The sequence below is a fragment of the Lucilia sericata genome, unplaced genomic scaffold (assembly GCF_015586225.1).
Source record: "Lucilia sericata isolate MDLA Ls3-8-SP2 unplaced genomic scaffold, ASM1558622v1 Contig000345F_arrow, whole genome shotgun sequence".
Classification (NCBI taxonomy): domain Eukaryota; kingdom Metazoa; phylum Arthropoda; class Insecta; order Diptera; family Calliphoridae; genus Lucilia; species Lucilia sericata.
In genome coordinates this window covers 159,191-182,996 of record NW_023994365.1, presented here as the reverse complement: position 1 = coordinate 182,996, position 23,806 = coordinate 159,191, and the positions used below count along the sequence as shown (strand labels likewise).

Here is a 23,806-nt window from a genome sequence, read left to right as displayed (position 1 = left end):
CAAAATTTTCATCACATCAAAGTTTGTTACAGTATCATTTTCGTTTCTCGTAAAATGAAAATTGTATTTATGTTTGCCTGGGAAATACAAACATATACTATTATTTCTTTATTCAAAGAGTCACAAATAAATAGTGAAACGTAATAACGCAATCATGGACAAATAACTATCAACAAATCATTAATATTTTCAACCTATTTTCATTAGTTGAAATAAGCAAAAAAACTTATTAACGTTTTATTCCATTTTAAATTTTTTTAGTTTTTGCATAAATTTCCTAGCGGTTTTATTGTTCTACTTGATTATAAAATGTAATTAAATAAGAAAACTATATAATTACATTATAAAAAAAGCAACAAAAAAATTAAACACCTTGACACACTTGATTGAGTCACTTTAATAAAAAAAAAATACAAAAACCTTACACAGCATGAATCATACTGTTAAAGTTTTGAAAAAAAAAAAATATTAAAAAAAAAATCTTTTTTAAAGCTGATGATTTAACTAAAAATTTAAAGCAAAAACTGTTTACAATAAATGTTAAAAAATATTTTACTCATGGTTGAATAAAAAATTCTTCAATTTTAATGTCTTGTCTATAGTCCAGTCTCTAGTCCAGTATATAGTCCAGTCTATAGTCCAGTATATAGTCCAGTGTATAGTCCAGCCTATAGTCCAGTCTATAGTACAGTCTATAATCCAGTCTATAGTCCAGTCTACAGTCCAGTCTACAGTCCAGTCTATAGTCCAGTCTATAGTCCAGTCTATAGTCCAGTCTATAGTCCAGTCTATAGTCCAGTCTATAGTCCAGTCTATAGTCCAGTCTATAGTCCAGTATATAGTCCAGTCTATAGTCCAGTCTATAGTCCAGTCTATAGTCCAGTCTATAGTCCAGTCTATAGTCCAGTCTATAGTCCAGTCTATAGTCCAGTCTATAGTCCAGTCTATAGTCCAGTATATAGTCCAGTCTATAGTCCAGTCTATAGTCCAGTCTATAGTCCAGTATATAGTCCAGTCTATAGTCCAGTCTTTAGTCCAGTCTATAGTCCAGTATATAGTCCAGTCTATAGTCCAGTCTATAGTCCAGTCTATAGTCCAGTCTATAGTCCAGTCTATAGTCCAGTCTATAGTCCAGTCTATAGTCCAGTCTATAGTCCAGTCTATAGTCCAGTCTATAGTCCAGTCTATAGTCCAGTCTATAGCCCAGTCTATAGTCCAGTCTATAGTCCAGTCTACAGTCCAGTCTATAGTCCAGTCTATAGTCCAGTCTATAGTCTAGTCTATAGTCCAGTCTATAGTCCAGTCTATAGTCCAGTCTATAGTCCAGTCTATAGTCCACTCTATAGTCCAGTCTAAAGTCCAGTCTATAGTCCAGTCTATAGTCCAGTATATAGTCCAGTCTATAGTCCAGTCTATAGTCCAGTCTATAGTCCAGTCTATAGTCCAGTCTATAGTCCAGTCTATAGTCCAGTCTATAGTCCAGTCTATAGTCCAGTCTATAATCCAGTCTATAATCCAGTCTATAGTCTAGTCTATAGTCTAGTCTATAGTCCAGTCTATAGTCTAGTCTATAGTCTAGTCTATAGTCTAGTCTATAGTCTAGTCTGTAGTCTAGTCTATAGTCTAGTCTATAGTCTAGTCTGTAGTCTAGTCTATAGTCTAGTCTATAGTCTAGTCTATAGTCTGGTCTATAGTCTAGTCTATAGTCTAGTCTATAGTCTAGTCTATAGTCTAGTCTATAGTCTAGTCTATAGTCTATAGTCTAGTCTATAGTCTAGTCTATAGTCTATAGTCTAGTCTATAGTCTATAGTCTAGTCTATAGTCTAGTCTATAGTCTAGTCTATATTTTAGTCTATAGTCTAGTCTATAGTCTAGTCTATAGTCTAGTTTATAGTCTAGTCTATAGTCTAGTCTATAGTCTAGTCCACAGTCTAGTCTATAGTCTAGTCTATATTTTAGTCTTTAGTATAGTCTATAGTCTAGTCTATAGTCTAGTCTACAGTTCAGTCTATAGTCTAGTCTATAGTCCAGTCTATAGTCCAGTCTATAGTCTAGTCTATAGTCCAGTCTATAGTCCAGTCTATAGTCCACTCTATAGTCCAGTCTAAAGTCCAGTCTATAGTCCAGTCTATAGTCCAGTATATAGTCCAGTCTATAGTCCAGTCTATAGTCCAGTCTATAGTCCAGTCTATAGTCCAGTCTATAGTCCAGTCTATAGTCCAGTCCTATAGTCCAGTCTATAGTCCAGTCTATAGTCCAGTCTATAGTCCAGTCTATAGTCCAGTCTATATCCAGTCTATAATCCAGTCTATAGTCTAGTCTATAGTCTAGTCTATAGTCTAGTCTATAGTCTAGTCTATAGTCTAGTCTATAGTCTAGTCTATAGTCTAGTCTATGTCTAGTCTATAGTCTAGTCTATAGTCTAGTCTATAGTCTAGTCTATAGTCTATCTATAGTCTAGTCTATAGTCTAGTCTATAGTCTAGTCTATAGTCTAGTCTATAGTCTAGTCTATAGTCAGTCTATAGTCTAGCTATAGTCTAGTCTATAGTCTAGTCTATAGTCTAGTCTATAGCTAGTCTATAGTCTAGTCTATAGTCTAGTCTATAGTCTAGTCTATAGTCTAGTCTATAGTCTAGTCTATAGTCTAGTCTATAGTCTAGTCTATAGTCTAGTCTATAGTCTAGTCTATAGTCTAGTCTATAGTCTAGTCTATAGTCTAGTCTATAGTCTAGTCTATAGTCTAGTCTATAGTCTAGTCTATAGTCTGGTCTATAGTCTAGTCTATAGTCTAGTCTATAGTCTAGTCTATAGTCTAGTCTATAGTCTAGTCTATAGTCTATTATATAGTCTAGTCTATAGTCTAGTCTATAGTCTAGTCTATAGTCTAGTCTATAGTCTAGTCTATAGTCTAGTCTACAGTCTAGTCTATAGTCTAGCCTATAGTCTAGTCTATAGTCTAGTCTATAGTCTAGTCTATAGTCTAGTCTATAGTCTAGTCTATAGTCTAGTCTATAGTCTAGTCTATAGTCCAGTGTTGCCAACATTGGTCAAGCAAAACGCGCGCAAAAAAATTAAAAAGGGGTAAAAAAGCGTAATTTTCTAACTGAAAATGGGTAAAAAAGCACTAACGTTTTTTAGTCAAATATTTTTTATTTTAATAAAAATTGCACATTATTTCGCTCATTTCCTACAAGACTCCAAAATTCGCTTTTTAGAACATTGACTACAAAACAAAACATGCGTCATACTAAAGTCTTTCATCTGTGTGAGTTAGATTTTTAGTAACGTAAGAACTAAAACTAATGTTTGACGAATATTAGATAAATAAGATGAGAAATTTTCAAATTCCTTAATTTGTTTAAAAGTTATTTTAAAAATAGTAAAATGTCATTAAACATTCAAACTGACAGGCACACTACCAACTGGCGAACCGATGTAACCACACCCAAATTGTAAAATTGTACAAAACTTATGAAATATATTTTTTTTGCAAAATCTATATATATTATTTTTAAGTTTTTTGAGTTCTGGAAAAATTTTTAATTTCACTGATAGTGAATAACATAACTTATTTTAACGTATTTTGAATATTTTGTTTTTTGTTTTTGAAGAATATTTGCTTTTAAAACTTAACACAAATAAAAAAAACTTTAGAGCACCCGTGTAAAAAAATATAAAACAGTTTTTAAGAAAAATTTAGTCCTTAGTGTAAACTATTAAACTGATCGTATTCTAATAAACAACAAAAAGTGGTACAAATAGAAAGATCAAAGAATGATCCCTCAGTTTTCTTAACATTATAGAGAAAATGTTTAATATTAATTAAATAAATTACCTCCTGAAATTCACAATTATTTTGAAATATTTTAACAAGTAAGAGTGTTATATTCGGCTGTGCCGAATCTTATATACCCACCATCAAATCTTATGACGTAAAAGGAATGCTTCTCTGTAAACATCAGGGAGATAATGCTTAATTCAATTATGTACGTGATCTTCGAATTAACAAAATATTCATTTTTAAAAACAAAATATATATATATATATATATATATATATATATATATATATCAGAGGTAGTGTCAATTATGAACTGTTTGTCGTAAAATTTGGTAGAAAGACTTCGTATAACACTTATTCGTTTCGAATTTCATTGCTGATCTCCAATTTTTAATTCAGACATAAGCGTAAAAGTTATTATCTAAAGGGGAACTTATATGGGGTTGGGACAATTATATATCGATACCCATACAATTTTGTACATAGATTTTGTTGGTCAGTTATATCGTCATAAAATTCGGAATAAAGAATTATAATAAAAATCTTTTTATTGCGAGTACAACGATGAAGTAATCATGGAGGCTTTATATATTAGGGATAGGTTCAATTGTGTAAAAAAATTGTATAAAACTTATTTTTTGTCAATTTTCATCGCTGTACTCATATTTTTAAGGGGACCTTAATAAGGGGTAGGGTAGGTTACCGAAAAATCCGAATTAAATTCGGTAGGAAGATTACGTTTGTATAAAAGTTGTTTATTTCGAATTTCTCCGCTATACTCGTATTTTTAAGTCAGTAAAGAGCGTTAAAATCAATTTTTGAAGGTGACCATATGTGGGGGTAGGGTCAATTATGGACCGATTGCCGTAAAATTTGCTAGAGAGATTTTGGCTTATATAAAACATATTTATGTCGAATATTTTTAAGTCGGTAATGAGTATTAATGTCATTTGGTAGAGAAATTTTGATGCATATAAAAGTTACTTATGTTGAATTTCAACACTGCACTCATAGGGAGACCTTATTTGGGGGTAAGGTCAGTTATGGACCAATTCCCATAAAATTTGGTAGAGACATTTTGCCTTATATAAAACTTATTTATGCCGAATTTCATCGCTATACTCGTATTTTTAAGTCAGTAATGACCATTTAAATCATTTTCTGAAGGAGACCTTATATGGGGGGTAGGCTCAATTATAGACCTATTTCTATAAAATTTAGTAGAGATTTTGGCTTATATAAAACTTACTTATGTTGAATTTCATCGCTATACTCGTATGGGGGGTAGGGTCAATTTTGGACCGATTCCCATAAAATTTGGTACAGAGATTTTGACGCATATAAAACTTATTTATGCCAAATTTTATCGCTATACTCGTATGTTTAAAACAGTTGTGACTGTTAAAGCTGTTTTTCGGGGGGTCACTTGTATGGGGGATATGCGAAATTGCGGACCCATATTGCCCATTTGCCATACCAAACAAACCTTACCTATAAGAAATATTTGTGGAAAAATTTAACTCGCTTGCTCTTTCCGATCTAACCCTATCGTGCTTTCAACAGACAGACGGACGGACAGAAGAACAGACGGATGGACATGGTTAGATCGGCTTAGAATTTAATAAGGACCCAAAATATATATACTTTTGTGGGTCTACGACCAATATTTCGATGTGTTACAAACGGAGTGACAAAATCAATATAAAATATAAAAAGCACTAAATGCACTGTCATAAAATTAGAAAGCACCACTGTAGTGCCTTTTTGAAAAAAGGCACCATGAGCAAAATTTTCCGCGTTTGGCACACCAAAAGGCACCGCAAATAGTGCTAAAAGCACTAAGTTAGCAACACTGCTATAGTCTAGTCTATAGTCTAGTCTATAGTCTAGTCTATAGTCTAGTCTATAGTCTATTATATAGTCTAGTCTATAGTCTAGTCTATAGTCTAGTCTATAGTCTAGTCTATAGTCTAGTCTATAGTCTAGTCTATAGTCTAGTCTATAGTCTAGTCTATAGTCTAGTCTATAGTCTAGTCTATAGTCTAGTCTATAGTCTAGTCTATAGTCTAGTCTATAGTCTAGTCTATAGTCTAGTCTATAGTCTAGTCTATAGTCTAGTCTATAGTCTAGTCTATAGTCTAGTCTATAGTCTAGTCTATATCTATTATATAGTCTAGTCTATATCTATTACTATAGTCTAGTCTATAGTCTAGTCTATAGTCTAGTCTATAGTCTAGTCTATAGTCTAGTCTATAGTCTAGCCTATAGTCTAGCCTATAGTCTAGTCTATAGTCTAGTCTATAGTCCTAGTCTATAGTCTAGTCTATAGTCTAGTCTATAGTCTAGTCTATAGTCTAGTCTATAGTCTAGTCTATAGTCTAGTCTATAGTCTAGTCTATAGTCTAGTCTATAGTCTATTATAAGTCTAGTCTATAGTCTAGTCTATAGTCTAGTCTATAGTCTAGTCTATAGTCTAGTCTATAGTCTAGTCTATAGTCTAGTCTATAGTCTAGTCTATAGTCTAATCTATAGTCTAGTCTATAGTCTAGTCTATAGTCTAGTCTATAGTCTAGTCTATAGTCTAGTCTATAGTCTAGTCTATAGTCTAGTCTATAGTCTAGTCTATAGTCTAGTCTATAGTCTAGTCTATAGTCTAGTCTATAGTCTAGTCTATAGTCTAGTCTATAGTCTAGTCTATAGTCTAGTCTATAGTCTAGTCTATAGTCTAGTCTATAGTCTAGTCTATAGTCTAGTCTATAGTCTAGTCTATAGTCTAGTCTATAGTCTAGTCTATAGTCTATTATATAGTCTAGTCTATAGTCTAGTCTATAGTCTAGTCTATAGTCTAGTCTATACTCTAGTCTATAGTCCTAGTCTATAGTCTAGTCTATAGTCTAGTCTATAGTCTAGTCTATAGTCTAGTCTATAGTCTAGTCTATAGTCTAGCCTATAGTCTAGTCTATAGTCTAGTCTATAGTATAGTCTATAGTATAGTCTATAGGCTAGCCTATAGTCTAGTCTATAGGCTAGCCTATAGTCTAGTCTATAGTCTAGTCTATAGTCTAGTCTATAGTCTAGTCTATAGTCTAGTCTATAGTCTAGTCTATAGTCTAGTCTATAGTCGTAGTCTATAGTCTAGTCTATAGTCTAGTCTATAGTCTAGTCTATAGTCTAGTCTATAGTCTAGTCTATAGTCTAGTCTATAGTCTAGTCTATAGTCTAGTCTATAGTCTAGTCTATAGTCTAGTCTATAGTCTAGTCTATAGTCTAGTCTATAGTCTAGTCTATAGTCTAGTCTATAGTCTAGTCTATAGTCTATCTATAGTCTAGTCTATAGTCTAGTCTATAGTCTAGTCTATAGTCTAGTCTATAGTCTAGTCTATAGTCTAGTCTATAGTCTAGTCTATAGTCTAGTCTATAGTCTAGTCTATAGTCTAGTCTATAGTCTAGTCTATAGTCTAGTCTATAGTCTAGTCTATAGTCTAGTCTATAGTCTAGTCAATAGTCTAGTCTATAGTCTAGTCTATAGTCTAGTCTATAGTCTAGTCTATAGTCTAGTCTATAGTCTAGTCTATAGTCTAGTCTATAGTCTAGTCTATAGTCTAGTCTATAGTCTAGTCTATAGTCTAGTCTATAGTCTAGTCTATGGTCTAGTCTATAGTCTAGTAGTATATAGTCTAGTCTATAGTCTAGTCTATAGTCTAGTCTATAGTCTAGTCTATAGTCTAGTCTATAGTCTAGTCTATAGTCTAGTCTATAGTCTAGTCTATAGTCTAGTCTATAGTCTAGTCTATAGTCAACTATAGTCTATAGTCTAGTCTATAGTCTAGTCTAGTCTAGTCTATAGTCTAGTCTATAGTCTATAGTCTATAGTCTAGTTAGTCTAGTCTATAGTCTAGTCTATAGTCTAGCCTATAGTCTAGTCTATAGTCTAGTCTATAGTATAGTCTATAGCTAGCCTATAGTCTAGTCTATAGTCTAGTCTATAGTCTAGTCTATAGTCTAGTCTATAGTCTAGTCTATAGTCTAGTATATAGCTAGTCATAGTCTATCTATAGTCTAGTCTATAGTCTAGTCTATAGTCTAGTCTATAGTCTAGTCTATAGTCTAGTCTATAGTCTAGTCTATAGTCTAGTCTATAGTCTAGTCTATAGTCTAGTCTATAGTCTAGTCTATAGTCTAGTCTATAGTCTAGTCTATAGTCTAGTCTATAGTCTAGTCTATAGTCTAGTCTATAGTCTAGTCTATAGTCTAGTCTATAGTCTAGTCTATAGTCTAGTCTATAGTTAGTCTATAGTCTAGTCTATAGTCTAGTCTATAGTCTAGTCTATAGTCTAGTCTATAGTCTAGTCTATAGTCTAGTCTATAGTCTAGTCTAAGTCTAGTCTATAGTCTAGTCTATAGTCTAGTCTATAGTCTAGTCTATAGTCTAGTCTATAGTCTAGTCTATAGTCTAGTCTCTAGTCTAGTCTATAGTTTAGTCTATGTCTAGTCTAGTCTAGTATAGTCTAGTCTATAGTCTAGTCTATAGTCTAGTCTATAGTTAGTCTATAGTCTAGTCTATAGTCTAGTCTATAGTCTAGTCTATAGTCTAGTCTATAGTAGTCTATAGTCTAGTCTATAGTCTAGTCTATAGTCTAGTCTATAGTATAGTCTATAGTCTAGTCTATAGTCTAGTCTATAGTCTAGTCTATAGTCTAGTCTATAGTCTAGTCTATAGTAGTCTATAGTCTAGTCTATAGTCAATCTATAGTCTAGTCTATAGTCTAGTCTATAGTCTAGTCTATAGTCTAGTCTATAGTCTAGTCTATAGTCTAGTCTATAGTCTAGTCTATAGTCTAGTTATAGTCTAATCTATAGTCTAGTCTATAGTCTAGTCTATAGTCTAGTCTATAGTTAGTCTATAGTCTAGTCTATAGTCTAGTCTATAGTCTAGTCTATAGTCTAGTCTATAGTCTAGTCTATAGTCTAGTCTATAGTCTAGTCTATAGTCTAGTCTATAGTCTAGTCTAGTCTATAGTCTAGTCTATAGCCTAGTCTTAGTCTAGTCTATAGCCTAGTCTATAGTCTAGTCTATAGTCAAGTCTATAATCTAGTCTATAGTCTAGTCTATAGTCTAGTCATAGTCTAGTCTATAGTCTAGTCAGTCTATGGTCTAGTCTATAGTCTAGTCTATATCTAGTCTATAGTCTAGTCGATTGTCTAGTCTATAGTTTAGTCTATAGTCTAGTCTATAGTCTAGTCTATAGATAATCTATAGTCTAGTCTATAGTCTATAGTCTAGACTGTAGACTTCATATTTAGTGGTTGCATTAGTTTTTTTAATTTTTGTAAAATGCAAGGCCCAGTTTTAAAGTGTACATTAAGGGAAGCATTTCACTTCAGTTGGCCTCTGGTAGGGTTAGTGGTTTGCGTTCTAGTCTAGTAGATGGGAAATCGTGGGCTCGTTTCTCACCTGAGGCACTTCGGATTTGATGTGTGTATAATATACATACATATAATATATATACTGTATATATGCTTGTACATCTTCCCTTAGGGAGAACCGTGCAACCAGGTTATAATCATAAATGCCTCTGAATCTCGTAATTAAGCCCTAATTAAAAAGTTCCTTTCCTTTGTTTAGTTTTAGGAGAAATTCAATACCCTTCAAATTTTAGCTCGTTTCGGAATTTTCGCCATAAATTAAGCAGACATGTTTGCTGCACTTCTGCTATATGTCTCTATATTTGTCCTTCTCTGTCTTTGTCTCTACTCGTCTCAACTCATCGTTGTCAAACCATTTAGCTTAAAAAAAACTGTTTATGATGGCTACACGGTTGTCATGTCAACTTTTTATCAAAAACCAATAAATAACATGAAACGTGTAGAATATTCATTCGATCTTTTTCACAACTTTTGGTTTGTTTGCAATTTTTACTATTCTACTCCGATTGAACAAAGATGGTTAAAGGAGAAAAGAGCACAAAGCACTCACACTCACATCAATTTCAAATCAGTGTTGGGAATTTGTATTGAACATATTTGAAATCGTTTTTTTTTTCGTTTTCATTTTAATAACGTTAATAGATGGCAAAAAAGCGATAAATTTAAATAATCAAAAGGAATGAATATAACGATGTGATTTTTGAATGTTGAGCTGAAAGTGGCAGATGTATTATTAACAACATTTAATGAAATATTGATCAAAATGTTTCTTTAGAATAAACTAGACTAGACTATAGACTACACCACAGATCATAGACTAGACTATAGACTAGACTATGGACTAGACTATAGACTAGACTATAGACTAGACACTATGGACTAGACTAATGCTAGACTATAGACTAGACTATAGACTAGACTATAAGACTAGACTATAGACTAGACTATAGACTAGACTATAGACTAGACTATAGACTAGACTATAGACTAGACTATAGACTAGACTATAGACTAGACTATAGACTAGACTATTGACTAGACTATAGACTAGACTATAGACTAGACTATAGACTAGACTATAGACTAGACTATAGACTAGACTATAGACTAGACTATAGACTAGACTATAGACTAGACTACAGACTAGACTATAGACTAGACTACAGACTAGACTATAGACTAGACTATAGACTAGACTATAGACTAGACTATAGACTAGACTATAGACTAGACTATAGACTAGACTATAGACTAGACTATAGACTAGACTATAGACTAGACTACAGACTAGACTATAGACTAGACTACAGACTAGACTATAGACTAGACTATAGACTAGACTATAGACTAGACTATAGACTAGACTATAGACTAGACTATAGACTAGACTATAGACTAGACTATAGACTAGACTATAGACTAGACTACAGACTAGACTATAGACTAGACTATAGACTAGACTATAGACTAGACTATAGACCAGACTATAGACTAGACTATAGACTAGACTATAGACTAGACTATAGACTAGACTATAGACTAGACTATAGACTAGACTATAGACTAGACTATAGACTAGACTACAGACTAGACTATAGACTAGACTACAGACTAGACTATAGACTAGACTATAGACTAGACTATAGACTAGACTATTGACTAGACTATAGACTAGACTATAGACTAGTCTATAGATAGACTAGACTAGACTATAGACTAGACTATAGACTAGACTATAGACATAGACTAGACTATAGACTAGACTATAGACTAGATATAGACTAGACTAGACTACAGACTAGACTATAGACTAGACTACAGACTAGACTATAGACTAGACTATAGACTAGACTATAGACTAGACTATAGACTAGACTATAGACTAGACTATAGACTAGACTACAGACTAGACTATAGACTAGACTACAGACTAGACTATAGACTAGACTATAGACTAGACTATAGACTAGACTATAGATAGATAGACTATAGACTAGACTATAGACTAGACTATAGACCAGACTATAGACTAGACTATAGACTAGACTATAGACTAGACTATAGACTAGACTATAGACTAGACTATAGACTAGACTATAGACTAGACTATAGACTAGACTATAGACTAGACTATAGACTAGACTATAGACTAGACTATAGACTAGACTATAGACTAGACTATAGACCAGACTATAGACTAGACTATAGACAAGACTATAGACTAGACTATAGACTAGACTATAGACTAGACTATAGACTAGACTAGACTAGACTATAGACTAGACTATAGACTAGACTATAGACTAGACTATAGACTAGACTATAGACTAGACTATAGACTAGACTATAGACTAGACTATAGACTAGACTATAGACTAGACTATAGACTAGACTATAGACTAGACTATAGACTAGACTATAGACTAGACTATAGACTAGACTAGACTAGACTATAGACTAGACTATAGACTAGACTATAGACTAGACTATAGACTAGACTATAGACTAGACTATAGACTAGACTAAGACTAGACTATAGACTAGACTATAGACTAGACTATAGACTAGACTATAGACTAGACTATAGACTAGACTATAGACTAGACTATAGACTAGACTATAGACTAGACTATAGACTAGACTATAGACTAGACTATAGACTAGACTATAGACTAGACTATAGACTAGACTATAGACTAGACTATAGACTAGACTATAGACTAGACTATAGACTAGACTATAGACTAGACTATAGACTAGACTATAGACTAGACTATAGACTAGACTATAGACTAGACTATAGACTAGACTATAGACTAGACTATAGACTAGACTATAGACTAGACTATAGACTAGACTAAGACTAGACTATAGACTAGACTATAGACTAGACTATAGACTAGACTATAGACTAGACTACAGACTAGACTATAGACTAGACTATAGACTAGACTATAGACTAGACTACAGACTAGACTATAGACTAGACTATAGACTAGACTATAGACTAGACTATAGACTAGACTATAGACTAGACTATAGACTAGACTATAGACTATAGACTAGACTATAGACTAGACTATAGGCTAGACTATAGACTAGACTATAGACTAGACTATAGACTAGACTATAGACTAGACTATAGACTAGACTATAGACTAGACTATAGACTAGACTATGACTAGATAGACTAGACTATAGACTAGACTATAGACTAGACTATAGACTAGACTATAGACTAGACTATAGACTAGACTATAGACTAGACTATAGACTAGACTATAGACTAGACTATAGACTAGACTATAGACTAGACTATAGACTAGACTATAGACTAGACTATAGACTAGACTATAGACTAGACTATAGACTAGACTATAGACTAGACTATAGACTAGACTATAGACTAGACTATAGACTAGACTATAGACTAGACTATAGACTAGACTATAGACTAGACTATAGACTAGACTATAGACTAGACTATAGACTAGACTATAGACTAGACTATAGACTATTAACGAAATTTCTTAGCATACGTAGCGGTTTAACAATTATTAATCCGTATTATACATATTTAATCTTTAACAAATGATCACAATAAAACTAAAATCTAAAGAATCTGTTGGATTTTTTATGTTAGGGTTTTGGGTAAAAATAAATGAAAAAAACTGTAATTTTTAGTGATATTGTAGGTAAAAATTGTCATTGAATTGTCATTTTGTAGGTAAAAATTTGTCAGTAAAAACATCTGAAAAAACTTTTGTATTTACATAATTTGTTAGTTAAAAAATCAACATTTAAAAATAACTGAAAAACTCATTTGAAATAAATGAAAAGTTTGTAGTCCGTTTTTTAAATGATATTTTACTTGTTTGAAATGATTTTTCAGTTGAATTTACCTACATAATATATTGAGTGATAGACTATAGACTAGACTATAGACTAGACCATAGACTACATACTTATGTATCTATTGATAACTCTGTAATTTCTATGCAAAATTTCCAATCAACCATCTTAGCTTTTTATTATTAATTAAAACTTGTCGTTTAATCAAAAAGATAAAATCAAAAGAAATGAATTTTTAAAAAAGTAAAAGGGAATGAAAAAAACTTTAACTTACGAATAGCGTGGAAATACTATATTAATTTAATTTAGCAAATTGATAAAATATAAACGCAAAAGAAAACTGAAATCAACCTCTAAAAACGTGTTTAAATTAAAAGCAAAATTATGCCAAACAAAGATATAAAATTCGTAGAATTTTAATTTCTTTAAAAAAAGACCTTTAAGAAATCTGAAACCTTTTTGTTGTTTTACTTTATATTTTGGAATTTTATTTCAAATACAGCATTTACGAAATTTATTTTCGTAACATCTACTGTTTAGTTTAGATCATTTCAAGGATTTATTTTCGTTTCACTGCAGTTTTTTATTTGTATTTTTTTCTTAAAATTTCATTTGCAAAAAGATATAAAAGTGGTAAAGTAGTTTTATGTATTTGGCCAAATAAGTTAAAATAACAAGAAATAAACTAAAAAAAATAAATTGAAAAAATGAAAATCCAGCATAAAAGTACGTGCTTTAGCTTGATGCCACTTAGTTTTTTTTTAACCAAATGTGCAGCGTGTGGTTGAGTCAGTGTGCAGCAAGTAGTATTCCCATCTTCTTTTCAGACACACTTTCAATACGCTATTGAATCAGTTGTACCTTTAAGATTTAGTAGAATGAATAAATAAATAAATGAATGAATGGCTGTATCTTTTTCCTTGTTGTTGTAAGTTGTGTGGATGTAGGTAAATCGGTCTAGATACTTTTAGACGTTTATATAAATACTTTAGTTTGCCTTTTCTTCGTTTTTTTTTTTTTTTCAATAGTTAAGGCTTATTTGTGTACGAGTTTAGAATTTTATTTTTCTACCACATAAATAACACTAAATTAGAGAAAAAACTAAAAACCAAAAATAAAAATATTTTATAAATATTCGTATGTATGTATCTGTATAAAAGTTATACTCCACCACAAATAAAAAGATATTTGAGACAAGTTGTAACTAATTTTCTTTGCAGTTTGTGAGGGAAATCATATAAATGAGAATTGAAAAGCTAAAACCACAATTGTGGTTAAACATCTAATATCTTTTCAACACACACACATTTTCATACACAAAAGCTGCTTTGTAAATATTTAAATTTATCTTATAAGTGCAGTTGTTTAATATTTAGAAATTAGCTTTTAATGCATTTCAATTTAATTAAACTTAATCAAGTGTTTAAGTATATTTTAATATGGACCATTTTATCGATAACTCTTCTATTGTTATCGATTGACAACTTTTCTTTAGAACAGAAACTGTTCTATAGAATAGAACAATTATCGATAGATAACTGTTCTATAGAATAGAACAACTATCGATAGAAAACTGTTCTATAGAATAGAACAACTATCGATCGATAACTGTTCTATAGAATAGAACAACTATCGATCGATAACTGTTCTATAGAATAGAACAACTATCGATCGATAACTGTTCTGTAGAATAGAACAACTATCAATCGATAACTGTTCTATAGAATAGAACAACTATCGATCGATAACTGTTCTATATGGTATAGAACAACTATCGATCGATAACTGTTCTATATGGAATAGAACAACTATCGATCGATAACTGTTCTATATGGAATAGAACAACTATCGATCGATAACTGTTCTATAGAATAGAACAACTATCGATCGATAACTGTTCTATAGAATAGAACAACTATCGATCGATAACTGTTCTATAGAATAGAACAACTATCGATCGATAACTGTTCTATAGAATAGAACAACTATCGATCGATAACTGTTCTATATGGAATAGAACAACTATCGATCGATAACTGTTCTACAGAATAGAACAACTATCGATCGATAACTGTTCTATAGAATAGAACAACTATCGATCGATAACTGTTCTATAGAATAGAACAACTAGAACAAATATCGATCGATAGTTCTATAGAACAACTATCGATCGATAACTGTTCTATAGAATAGCACAATTATCGATCGATAACTGTTCTATAGAATAGCACAATTATCGAACGATAACTGTTCTATAGAATAGAACAATTATCGAACGATAACTGTTCTATAGAATAGAACAATTATCGATCGATAACTATTCTATAGAATAGCACAATTATCGAACGATAACTGTTCTATAGAATAGAACAATTATCGATCGATAACTATTCTATAGAATAGAACAATTATCGATCGATAACTATTCTATGGAATAGAACAATTATCGATCGATAACTATTCTATGGAATAGAACAATTATCGATCGATAACTATTCTATGGAATAGAACAATTATCGATCGATAACTATTCTATGGAATAGAACAATTATCGATCGATAACTATTCTATAGAATAGAACAATTATCGATCGATAACTATTCTATAGAATAGAACAATTATCGATCGATAACTATTCTATAGAATAGAACAATTATCGATCGATAACTATTCTATAGAATAGAACAATTATCGATCGATAACTATTCTATAGAATAGAACAATTATCGATCGATAACTATTCTATAGAATAGAACAATTATCGATCGATAACTATTCTATAGAATAGAACAATTATCGATCGATAACTATTCTATAGAATAGAACAATTATCGATCGATAACTATTCTATAGAATAGAACAATTATCGATCGATAATTGTTCTATTCTATAGAATAGTTATTCTATAGAATAGATTGATAACTAACTATTCTATACTAACTAACTATTCTATAGAATAGAACAATTATCGATCGATAACTGTTCTATAGATTAGAACAATTATCGATCGATAACTATTCTATAGAATACACCAATTATCGATCGATAACTATTCTATAGAATGGAACAATTATCGATCGATAACTATTCTATAGAATAGAAGAATTATCGATCGATAACTTCTCTATAGAATAGAACAATTATCGATCGATAACTTCTCTATAGAATAGAACAATTATCGATCGATAACTTCTCTATAGAATAAAACAATTATCGATCGATAACTTCTCTATAGAATAGAACAATTATCGATCGATAACTTCTCTATAGAATAGAACAATTATCGATCGATAACTATTCTATAGAATAGAACAATTATCGATCGATAACTTCTGAGTAAAATTGAATTCGAAAACAACAACCATTGTTGATCAGTTGTTGTTAAAAACATGGTCGAATTTTAAAATCATTTCATTAAAAAAAAAACCTTTTAAAAACAAACCTCTGTCCATCCCTCCAAAAAAAATTACGTATGCAACACGCGCAAAATAAACATTAAAATGTAAAGAAAAACAACAATTTAAAATAAATAAAATGCTATTCTGAGTTAAAAAAAAAAACAGAAAATAATGATTCAATCCTCTTACTCAATATTTGAATTGTTACATGTTTATATGACAAAAACAACAATAAACAATGTGCATTTAACATACAAACAGACAAATGAGTAAAATAGTACATTCTGCTTGCAACTACAGTGAGTTGGTGTGTATATTTTCATTAAAAATATGTATAAATGTATGTGTGTAACTAGACATTACGTTGAAATTTTGCAATGCAATGGAGTGCATATGCTCTGCATGTATATATATGTATGTATATACTATTTATACTATATATATGACGTGATTTTGTAACAATAAATAATATTACGTTACTTACTCAATTATTCAACAATCATCATCATCATGCTCAATGTCGACAACATTGATTCTTCATTTAAAAATTCCCAACTATTGTAGCCATTGTAATATAAGGTATTAACTCTATCGCCGTCCAAACCATTCTACGAACCATCTTCTCCTTTTACAGTTATTGTATTCTTGCACCAACTATTTCTGCCCAATGACTGTTTTACTCTTGAAAACATTATTTGTTTTGTAATGAAATTGCTACGATCTCCCTCACACTTTGCAATTTCTAACCCACCGAACATTTGGAAGACAAAACTGTTGGGAACTTGGCAAAAATTAGTTCGTTAGTTGTTCAGTCAGTTGTTAGTTAGTTAGTTAGTAGTTAGTTAGTTAGTTAGTTAGTTAGTTAGTTAGTTAGTTAGTTAGTTAGTTAGTTAGTTAGTTAGTTAGTTAGTTAGTTAGTTAGTTAGTTAGTTAGTTAGTTAGTTAGTTAGTTAGTTAGTTAGTTAGTTAGATAGTTAGTTAGTTAGTTAGTTAGTTAGTTAGTTAGTTAGTTAGTTAGTTAGTTAGTTAGTTAGTTAGTTAGTTAGTTAGTTAGTTAGTTAGTAGTTAGTTAGTTAGTTAGTTAGTTAGTTAGTTAGTTAGTTAGTTAGTTAGTTAGTTAGTTAGTTAGTTAGTTAGTTAGTTAGTTAGTTACTTTGTTAGTTAGTTAGTTAGTTAGTTAGTTAGTTAGTTAGTTAGTTAGTTAGTTAGTTAGTTAGTAGTTAGTTAGTTAGTTAGTTAGTTAGTTAGTTAGTTAGTTAGTTAGTTAGTTAGTTAGTTAGTTAGTTAGTTAGTTAGTAGTTGTTAGTTAGTTAGTTAGTTAGTTAGTTAGTTAGTTAGTTAGTTAGTAGTTAGTTAGTTAGTTAGTTAGTTAGTTAGTTAGTTAGTTAGTTAGTTAGTTAGTAGTTAGTTAGTTAGTTAGTTAGTTAGTTAGTTAGTTAGTTAGTTAGTTAGTTAGTTAGTTAGTTAGTTAGTTAGTTAGTTAGTTAGTTAGTTAGTTAGTTAGTTAGTTAGTTAGTTAGTTAGTTAGTTAGTTAGTTAGTTAGTTAGTCGTTAGTTAGTTAGTTAGTTAGTTAGTTAGTTAGTTAGTTAGTTAGTAGTTAGTTAGTTAGTTAGTTAGTTAGTTAGTTAGTAGTTAGTTAGTAGTTAGTTAGTTGTTAGTTAGTTAGTTAGTTAGTTAGTTAGTTAGTTAGTTAGTTAGTTAGTTAGTTAGTTAGTTAGTTAGTAGTTAGTCGTTAGTTAGTTAGTTAGTTAGTTAGTAGTTAGTTAGTTAGTTAGTTAGTTAGTAGTTAGTTAGTTAGTTAGTTAGTTAGTTAGTTAGTTAGTTAGTTAGTTAGTAGTTAGTTAGTTAGTAGTTAGTTAGTTAGTTAGTTAGTTAGTTAGTTAGTTAGTTAGTTAGTAGTTAGTTAGTTAGTTAGTTAGTTAGTTAGTTAGTTAGTTAGTTAGTTAGTTAGTTAGTTAGTAGTTAGTTAGTTAGTTAGTTAGTTAGTTAGTTAGTAGTTAGTTAGTTAGTTAGTTAGTTAGTTAGTTAGTTAGTTAGTTAGTTAGTTAGTAGTTAGTTAGTTAGTTAGTTAGTTAGTTAGTTAGTAGTAGTTAGTTAGTTAGTTAGTTAGTTAGTTAGGTAGTTAGTTAGTTAGTTAGTTAGTTAGGTAGTTAGTTAGTTAGTTAGTTAGTTGTAGTTAGTTAGTTAGTTAGTTAGTTAGTAGTTAGTTAGTTAGTTCGTAGTTAGTTAGTTAGTTAGTTAGTTAGTTAGTTAGTAGTTAGTTAGTTCGTTAGTTAGTTAGTTAGTTAGTTAGTTAGTTAGTTAGTTAGTTGTAGTTAGTTAGTTTGTTTGTTTGTAGTTTGTTGTTTGTTTGTTTGGTTTGTTTGTTGTTTGTTTGTTTGTTTGTTTGTTGGTTGTTTGTTGTTGTTTGTTTGTTGTGTTTGTTTGTTTGTTTTTTGTTTGTTTGGTTTGTTGTTTGTTGTTTGTTTGTTTGTTGTTGTTGTTTGTTTGTTTGTTTGTTTGTTTGTTTGTTGTTTGTTTGTTTGTTTGTTGTTTGTTTGTTTGTTGTTGTTTGTTTGTTTGTTTGTGTTGTTTGTTTGTTTGTGTTTGTTTGTTTGTTTGTTTGTTTGTTTGTTGTTTGTTTGTATTGTTTGTTTGTTTGTTGTTTGTTTGTTTGTTTGTTTGTTTGTTGGTTGTTTGTTTGATTTTGTTTGTTGTTTGTTTGTGTTGTTTGTTTGTTTGTTTGTTTGTTTGTTTGTTTGGTTTGTTGTGTTTGTTTGTTTGTTTGTTTGTTTGTTTGTTTGTTTGTTTGTTTGTTTGTTTGTTTGTTTGTTTGTTTGTTGTTGTTTGTTTGTTTGTTTGTTTGTTTGTTTGTTTGTTTGTTTGTTGTTTGTTTGTTTGTTTGTTTGTTTGTTTGTGTTGTTTGTTTGTTGTTTGTTTGTTTGTGGTTGTTTGTTTGTTGTTTGTTGTTGTGGTTTGTTTGTTTGTTGTTGTTTGTTGTTGTGTTTGTTTGTTGTTTGTTTGTTATGTTTGTTTGTTTGTTTGTTTGTTTGTTTGTTTGTTTGTTTGTTGTTTGTTTGTTTGTTTGTTTGTTTGTTTGTTTGTTTGTGTGTTTGTTTGTTGTTTGTTGTTTGTTGTTTGTTTGTTTGTTTGTTTGTTGTTGTTTGTTGTTTTGTTTGTTTGTTTGTTTGTTTGTTGTTGTTTGTTTGTTTGTTTGTTTGTTTGTTTGTTTAGTTGTTTGTTTGTTTGTTGTTTGTTGTTTGTTTGTGTTTGTTTGTTTGTTTGTTGTTTGTTGTTTGTTTGTTTGTTGTTTGTTTGTTTGTTTGTTTGTTGTGTTTGTTTGTTTGTTTGTTTGTTTGTTTGTTTGTTTGTTTGTTTGTTTGTTTGTTTGTTTGTTTGTTTGTTTGTTTGTTTGTTTGTTGTTTGTTGTTTGTTTGTTTGTTTGTTTGTTAGTTAGTTAGTTAGTAGTTAGTTAGTTAGTTAGTAGTTAGTTAGTTAGTTAGTTAGTTAGTTAGTTAGTTAGTTAGTTAGTTAGTTAGTTAGTTAGTTAGTTAGTTAGTAGTTAGTTAGTTAGTTAGTTAGTTAGTTAGTTAGTTAGTTAGTTAGTTAGTTAGTTAGCATCAACATATCATATCGAAGATACTTATGGGTGACATCCGCAATAAAAAAAGGTTGCTGGGTTTATAATTTGGATTTTATATATATTTTAATTCGATTGTATATTTGTATGTGTGCACTCCACATTAGGGAGTATGTGTGTGAGTATTTGTGTATTTCCTGTGTAAATAACATTTACAATTTTGTAAAGTGGGCGGTTGTTCTGGCCAACCTCGAATAAAGATACATTAAGTTGCCCTTTTAACACACCCCTCTTGGCTCGAGAAACCATAATTATTCACAATTACTAATGAAAAAAAACTTTGAAATTGGGAAAAAAAACATAAATTTTATAGAAAATTTAAAAAAATTGTATTCACGACAGAAACAATTGTTTTAAGATTCTTTTGAATTGATACATGGTATGAGTCTCTCACACCAACTTTTGACTCAACCTGTTTATAAACACGCATCATTCGAAGTCGGGCATATTTTATTGTTGTTTTTCTTTGAAACTTTTCTTATGATTTTATGGCTTTAAGCTTTTGCATGAAGTGAAGGGTAATTAATGTATTATTATTATTATTGTTGTTATTATTATTTTACTTCTTTATATTATTGTTGCGTTTTGGTATTGTTTCCATTATTGGCAATGTTTTATGTTGCTACGTTATTGTTGTTTATGAGCATTATGCCAACAGCATACGAAACATAACGTAAAAAATATGTAAAATATTGTAAGAAAACCCCAAGAATTTATAAGTTTTTACATAAAAACCCACTTATAGTGTAAGTAAACTTACAATATAACGGACACCATTTAAAAGAGTAAAAACTTGTAGTGGAAAAGAAACATTAATTTATTACAAACATTTAATGTTTTACATTACCACAAACAATTCATTCATTTAAATACTGTCTCTCTCCTCATCTACATGCGTGCAAAATTGTGGTTTTGCTGTGTTAAGACGACTCTTTATAAGATACAATCATTAATTATATGGTTAATGAATTTGTGGTAATAGCAGTATTGTAGCGAAAATAAAAAGGGCTTTAAACTTAACGGTAAACAGTAATACAACACCATGAGACATTTTAATCTCCATAAGTTCTGCACCTTCAATTAGGTGAACAATATTTTAAGTAATAAATTAAAATAATGGTTGGAATTCACCATAACAACAGAGCAATAGGTGGCAAATTGCTTATGCTTATACCCAAAGTGGGTATAAAAATTTAAGAATACAAAATATTTAAAAAAACGAAAAAAATTTAAAAAAATTCCATCGAATTTTTCATACTTCAAAGAAAAAACTATAGACCAAACTATAGACTACACTAGAGATCGGACCATCGAACGGACTATTGATTCGCCTACCGAGTAGACTACAGACTAGTCTAAAGACTAAACTAGAGAGTAGACTATAGAATAGACTATAGACTAGACTATAGACTAGACTATAGACAGGACTATAGACTAGACTATAGACTAGACTATAGACTAGACTATAGACTAGACTATAGACTAGACTATAGACTAGACTATAGACTAGACTATAGACTAGACTATGGACCAGACTATAGACTAGACTATAGACTAGACTATAGACTAGACTATAGACTAGACTATAGACTGGACTATAGACTAGACTATAGAAGAGACTATACACTAGACTATAGACTAGACTATAGACTAGACTATAGACTAGACTATAGACTAGACTATAGACTAGACTATAGACTAGACTATAGACTAGACTATAGACTAGACTATAGACTAGACTATAGACTAGACTATAGACTAGACTATAGACTAGACTATAGACTAGACTATAGACTAGACTATAGACTAGACTATAGACTAGACTATAGACTAGACTATAGACTAGACTATAGACTAGACTATAGACTAGACTATAGACTAGACTATAGACTAGACTATAGACTAGACTATAGACTAGACTATAGACTAGACTATAGACTAGACTATAGACTAGACTATAGACTAGACTATAGACTAGACTATAGACTAGACTATAGACTAGACTATAGACTAGACTATAGACTAGACTATAGACTAGACTATAGACTAGACTATAGACTAGACTATAGACTAGACTATAGACTAGACTATAGACTAGACTATAGACTAGACTATTAGACTATAGACTAGACTATAGACTAGACTATAGACTAGACTATAGACTAGACTATAGACTAGACTATAGACTAGACTATAGACTAGACTATAGACTAGACTATAGACTAGACTATAGACTAGACTATAGACTAGACTATAGACTAGACTATAGACTAGACTATAGACTAGACTATAGACTAGACTATAGACTAGACTATAGACTAGACTATAGACTAGACTATAGACTAGACTATAGACTAGACTATAGACTAGACTATAGACTAGACTATAGACTAGACTATAGACTAGACTATAGACTAGACTATAGACTGGACTATAGACTAGACTATAGACTAGACTATAGACTAGACTATAGACTAGACTATAGACTAGACTATAGACTAGACTATAGACTAGACTACACTGTAGACTAGACTATAGGCTAGATTATAAACTACACAATGGACTAGAATATAGGCTACACAGAGAAAACAGTTTCGTTGTGATAACCGAATTTGTTTCCAATCGAATTTGGTCGGTTATGACAACTATCACATAAATCGTTTGCAATAGCCGAATATTTCAATTCTTTATACCGAATTCTTTAATTATAATAACTGAATATATTGGTTAGCGCAACTGCAAATGGTATTAAAAAATTCGATTCTTATAATCGAAACACTCGATTGTTATAAATTACATAATTTTTTGTTTATTTATATTTATTTTTGGTAGATTTACAATGTAAATATACGCTTACATACATTTAAAAGAAATTTTACACTCGCGTAAATTCCAATTTGCTTCAGATCCAACACTGTTTTGAAACATAAATTTTTCTCTACAGAATTTTCTTGAGAAGCTATATTAAATTTGAAGAAAATTATTAAATTAGGACCAGACACATATTAAAGAAAATGAGATGCAATTACAAACCTCAATATATTTTTAGAAAATCTAATCCTTCGTGTTTAATGGACAGATTACTTTACCTAATGGTCACCAAATTTTTCCCAAACTAGCTATTTATGTTGACAATGGAACTAAGCTAAAAGAAATACCAATTACATTTGTGTGCTTCGTGAATTGGTATCAAACTTACCTTGCTGCACACATGATTTATAGAATATTTTTATTGTTTATTTTCTGTTTTCTTGATTTTCAATATAAATTAAAAATTTATTTAAATTGTTTTTATTTCTAAACGTCAAGGGAAAATAACAATTTTATCCGTTGGGAATGCCGAATTGAAAATTTTGTATACATTAACCGAATTTATTTGTTACAATGACCAATGTTTGATATTGAGACATGTTTTAATGAATTCTAGCTTGATACATCTATCGAATTTTATAGATAGTTTTCCTAATATTACGATTCGATTATGTTAAATATATATACAGTTGTTTAGACCTTAATTTGATTCAAATTACTTTCTTTTGGTTTTAAACATAGAATAATAGTTGAAGTTACATTATTTTAATTATAACAATTAATTTTCTATTGTGATTATTAAATATTTATAATGTCAACCGATTTCCGACTGATCTTTTTTCTGTGTGTAGGCAATAGACTAGAATATACATATATTATTTTCTTCTACGTCTTTATAACATTCCCATTTTACAA

At 30.6% G+C, this 23,806-nt stretch overlaps 1 protein-coding gene and 1 long non-coding RNA gene across 4 annotated transcripts in view; one reads left to right on the top strand and one right to left on the bottom strand.

The window, feature by feature from the left end:
- Positions 1-23,806, top strand: part of LOC119603888 (leucine-rich repeat-containing protein 15) — a 163,783-nt gene that overhangs the window by 31,413 nt on the left and 108,564 nt on the right. The window lies entirely within an intron of this gene.
- LOC119603890 lies at positions 22,879-23,341 on the bottom strand. The gene is made up of 3 exons (XR_005231442.1): positions 23,280-23,341; positions 23,114-23,225; positions 22,879-23,039 (listed from the first exon to the last, which is right to left on the bottom strand). It is a non-coding gene; the product is annotated as an uncharacterized LOC119603890 (long non-coding RNA).